The sequence below is a fragment of the Corylus avellana genome, chromosome ca1, assembly GCF_901000735.1.
Source record: "Corylus avellana chromosome ca1, CavTom2PMs-1.0".
In the NCBI taxonomy this organism is placed as follows: Eukaryota; Viridiplantae; Streptophyta; class Magnoliopsida; order Fagales; family Betulaceae; genus Corylus; species Corylus avellana.
This window is the reverse complement of record NC_081541.1, coordinates 11,142,753-11,148,594: the sequence shown is the minus strand read 5'-3', so window position 1 is coordinate 11,148,594 and position 5,842 is coordinate 11,142,753.

Below are 5,842 nucleotides of genomic sequence, written 5' to 3'. Positions count from 1 at the left end.
TAGTGGGCATGGACAATGAAATTCATGCCATTTTGGTGGTTTGTATGGGGCCGTATTTTTTGCTATGACGGTTATTTAGGCTATTTTTAACTTGTTAGATTTGGTAATTGTTTTGTAACGTAACCGATGGTGCATTTTGGTAATCCGTATTTTGGATAACTGGTAGTATGTGTGAAAATGACACTTTCATTTATTACATTTGAAATGTAGTGGATTTGTATACTACGTTTGATATCACGCATATTGTTTGTAGGATAAACTTCACTAAGCCCCCCTGAACTTTCATTTGCTCTCACTTTAGACCCCTCTTTCAGTTTTCGAAGTTAGATTAAACGGTTTGACTTTTTTATACCCATTATACCCCCACGTTAAAACTACACCGTTTTGGACTTTAAAACTACAACACTCACCCAGTCGTCGTTTTGGGCATTAAAATTATTTTTTTAAAGCAAAATATTAAAAAAAAAAAAAAAGAAAAAAGAAAAAGAAAAAGGAGAACTGACGCAGAGTTCCAACCACCCTTTGACAAAATGGGTGGCCCACCATCTGCCGGGTGGTTCAAACACCGTCGATCTCAGGATCGAACCACCCCCATGGCGAAGGGGGTGGTCCGGTCACCCCCTTGGCCAAAAAAAAAAAAAAGAAAAAAAAAGGGGACCGGGTGCATTTGGGCCACCCCCAAGGGGCTGGGGTGGTTTCGGCCACCCCACACGGCCGGTGTACAGTAATATTAAAAATCACTTTGTAATATTAAATTTTTTTTTTTTGCCAAGGGGGTGGCCAGACCACCTCCTTGGCCATGGGGGTGGTCGAACCACCTCAGATGTACTGGTTCGTATCTCTTGGCTAAAAATGGGTGGTCCCCACCGATGGCTGGGTGGGTATCGGAACCACCCCATCGTTTCTCCTTTTTTTTTTTTTGCTTTTTTTTTTTTAAAAAAAAATTAATATTACAAAGTGATTTTTTGGCACTGTACATGTCAGATGGCACTATAGCTGGAACAGTGCCGTTCCAGCTACAGTGCCAGCCATGGTTGGGGGCAAACATAGCTACTATGACTTTGAAGTCAAAATGGTTATCCGACGATTGAGCATCGAAAGGCTTTTCAGAGCTTCAGACATGTACATTAGGACGTCCATTTGATGGTAAGCACAAAATCTACTAAAACCCGAGCTTTTACACACCAAAACACCTAGGTGATGAAGAAGTTTTATAACCAAAGTTTTGAACACAGAATGAGACCAATTTCTAATACCTACCACAAATGTTGATCCAGTAGCAGAAGGAGATCACGCTGCTGTGACAGGAGCTAGGTTAGCTTATTGCAGCCTTCATTGTGGTGCAGGGCAGATGGGCGACGGATGTAGGGAAGAGAGGAATTGGATTGCTCAACAGATAACTTTCCCCATAGCGACAATTTCTTCACCGGTGGCAGAGCTTTGTGTGTAGTTGACATCACTTCTTTTAGTTAGTCTTATTATGTGTTATTTATGACTATAAGGTTGACCGTAGGCAGTTGACTATGGTATTGTGGGAGTGTTTCAAACAATTATAACCTTTGGATGTTTGTTATTATTATCTTTGTTTGGTTGCATTTGAAAACAGTTTCCACATGGAGGTGGCAACTTTTGGATAATTATCATTCTGGATGGATCATGAATTTTAACGATAAATCTACAATTTCAATTTAGTCTTGATTAGTAAATGTACTTTTAAAATTTTAAAGAGTTTTATGAAAATATCCTTGCGCTGAAATTTTGAGTAAAAAATTTTTATAAAGAGAGGAGAATGTAACATCCCGCCTAATTACGTGACAATTGCTTTAAAAATATAATAAAATTTTACAAACCTGAGACCTTTAAATATGGTAAGGGGCTAAACCCACTCTCTAAATTAGGTTTTAAGCATGATTTTTACTGTGTCTTGTATTTTATTATGCTTAACTACCGTTTTATTCATGATGTTAAATTTGGTTAGACCTTCTAAGATTGTTAGAACTTGTGGTTGAGCTTGAGATTACATTTTGATAGGAGTTTTCCGCAAATTATAAATTATGGCCAGAATCGAACATTCGACCCTCGAAGATCGAAATATAATTTAGGGTTTTAATGCATGACTAGGGTTTTCGTCACAAGATTATGATTTCTAGTATGATATATACCTAATACTGGAGTACACCATATAGTGATTCGGGATTAAGGATGAGCGTTCGAGGTAAGTAGGTGGTTATGAAATGAATGAATTCGTTTAATATTCAAATTGGATATTTCTCTTTATAAACTATGGGATATTTTATGCATGCTTTTTACTTAATAAATTATCTTATAAGCCTAATATTTTCATCAAATAATTATAATTGCAAATGATAAATGAGTTATGATAATTAAGCATATGTCGTGTGGATCATATGTACAGATGACGAGTATATGGGTATAAAGGCTTGTTCCTATGGTCTAAAGAATTATGTTTAATGTTTGGCCTTAAATCTAATGGATTTGTTGACAGGCACAACCATATTTGAGTGGTGGTCACATAGACATAATCGTTAGTGGTTTAGATCACTCGGGTTTAAATCCGGTTGGGCCACTAGCAAGGAAGATATGCATGCTTCACCGGGGCACCAATATTGTACTAGAGGTTCCTTGGGACAACACAAACCCTATCGAAAAGGAGTTAAAAGCTTGAAATAGACCATATGGATAAAAGTTATGATTATGTGTAATTATGTATAAGATTTCCACTAGTATGATTAATGCATTAAAGCATGTGAATTGTCCATAGAATTATGCTTACTCTAATTCAAAATAAATCAATTTTCTTTATTGGCATAATAAGGAGGCAACACTTATCAATTTTGTAAAACACATGACATTCTCAATTGTCAAAGTTTAGGGGATATGTTTTGTCACTTAAGGCTCATTCTATATCAAGTTCCGTGATAATTTACTTACTACATCGTGGACTTACATAGTTAATTTTCTACTTGTGAAATACCTTGGTGTTATGCATATTAACGGGTTTGATGGACTATTGAGTTAGAGCATTTCATTGGGTTGAAGATGCTTAGCGAATGGCTCATTAGTCAAGTTTGCGTAGCATACTCTAATGATGTTGATTAGTGTAGTTATATTTCTTTGGAAGCTTTGTATTTGAATTGTTGATAGTGACCGATATTGATTGAAGATAATTTAGTTATGGCTCAAATCATTCTGTTATGATTCCCGCTATACTTTACTCTCATATTTAGTGTTTAAGATAGTAAATTCAGTTAATTACAACAATATGAATTAATTAATTTTGAGAGCGTTCTAGGGCACTCAATGAACTCGCATCAACCCTTTTCTTACGACTTCCTTTCACTAAAGCCAAAAAAGCTCAATTGAGGCATGGGATTCACGTAGGTTAAACAGCAAAGTCCCATAGTTTAAAGGGACACACGACCTTCTTCATGAGTCCACACTACTCCAACATGGTTGCGACTTGCGAGCATGGCATCGCACAAGTTCACATGGGTAACGCCGAAACAAAAATCCTTTGAAAGAGCTCAACCATCTACAACCTATTACAACGCTTATCTGATCTCTCTACAACCATGTGCTAAGCCCATGAATTGTCTCATGGGGGAAAACAATCAATCTATCGTCAAACTTAAGTGACTATGCATTGTGTGGCTTGGAACAATGAATGGGTCTTTGGGAAGCCTAACGATGGTTGGGGTGTAGCAAAACAGCAGGCTAAACCCCAGTTTAACTTTTACTAATCTCCCTTTCTCAGGTTTTTTCGGCCATTAATACTTGTTATAGAGTATAAATCGCCTTCTATGTGATATTGCATGTTTAGGGAATTAAGACCAAACTAGAGTAACTACCAAGTTTTGTTATTTTGTACAAAGGGAAAATTACAGTTTACTCCCTTTAAGTTGACAGCGTTTTTCAATTCGAACGCCAAAGTTTCAATTTTTGCAATTCACCCCCCCCCCAAAGTTCCAAATTTTTGCAATTTGACCAATTGTATCCAAAACTTCTCATATTGCCCCTAATTTTTATTTTTATTTTTTACTTTTTATAAAAAAATTAAAAAAAAAAATTCGGGTTGCCGTAGCCACCCCTTTGGCCATTTGGCCATTTTTGTACCCCCAAATTTGTATTTTCTTTTTCATAAAAAATAACAAAATAAAAATAAAAATAAAAATCAGGGGCAATATGAGAATTTTGGGATAATATTGTCGAATTGAAAAAAATTGGAACTTTGTGGGGGTGGATTGCAAAAATTAAAACTTTAGCGTTCGAATTGAAAAACAGTCAACTTTGGGGGGGTAAACTGTAATTTTCGCTTGTGCAAACTTCACATTTCTCACCTACAGTTTTGGGTACTGCCCAAGACGACAGGTGGTGTCATGCGCTAGTTGTTTCCCACTACAATCTTTACTGTTGGGAGGGAAGCCGAGTATAAGGAAGACCTACCCAAGTCTGAGTCGAAAGGAAAAGTTATGATATGACAAAGTAACGGATTTTATTAGGTTACTTAACGTAAATTGATTTTTTTGGAGTAAACCATTATTTTGATATACCCTGAGGACCTTTAAATTATTTTTTATACCACAATAAGTGATTTGTAATTTAGGCCAACTACAAGAACTTATAAATTATTTGTTATACCACATGGAGTGAATTGTAATTTAGGCCAATTACATGATCAATTTTACATTTATCCCTTTTTTTCTAAAGAAAAAATTAATTTTTAATTTTTTTTTAAAAAAGTGGTTAGCGGTTATTAGAGTTATTAACTGCTAACCACCGGTTAACCATCTAGGAGGTTAGCGGAGGTGGTTAGTGGATTTTACTAACCCTCTAGGCAGTTACAGTTAGCTACGTACTAACTGCCTTTTCACCCCTACACTCTCTCCCCTAGTCACTCCCTCATTTTCCCTTTTCATATGTATAAAATGTATTTATTCTCTTCTTGTTCATATTGTAACTTTGAATGTTATCCAATATCCATTATCAATAGATTACAATAATTGTTACTATTAAAGTTGTGATTAACATTCCCGCCTAAGCTCAATATTATAATTATTAATTGTGCTCACATGGGCCTCCTTGTATCATGAAACTTTCGGCTTGAGTTCCTTTGTTATGGCTTTTCATGAAATTTTTTTTTATTTCCCTTCACAACTTTTCAACTCACCAAATGTCATAGGAAAACAAAAAGGGTTTTTAAATCTTTTTGGGGTTCTGGTTAAGGCTGGAGTAGGATTTTTTGGGATTACCTAACCTAACTACCAAGTGACCCCAAACTACTTTCTAATCTTTCTCTCTTTTATATTATTTTATTCTATTTCATTTTTATTTTATTTTATTTTGCCTATATATATATATATATATATATTTTTTTTTTAAAAAAAAATTCCGACGCCTGGTAGTTGGGGAGAAGTAAACGGCAGTGGTGCCAGTGGGAGTGGGTTTCCTGGCTCATGGGTCACAATAATGGGCTCAGTCGAGCTAAAACCTCTCTTGGACTAACGCCTTGGGCCCATGGGCCAACAACTTCTCCGCTATTTCGGAGAGGAGGACGATGTTTGAGCCCGGTTAAGAAATTTCAAAATTCAAAAAGCCAACGGTCGTTTAGGTCCCAAATAAGGCATATCGATCGAAATGCAATCTTTCCCTTTTTTTCTTATCTCTCGCGCTGTAGAGATTCAAACGCATTTAGACTTCTTTCCTTTTCAAAAAGCTCCCAATTCAACTCTTTGATTGCTCATTCAAAAGCAGTCATATTTATTTTTATGTTTAACAATGGAGGATAATCAATGGCATGACCCACTTCTTCTCACAGACGTTT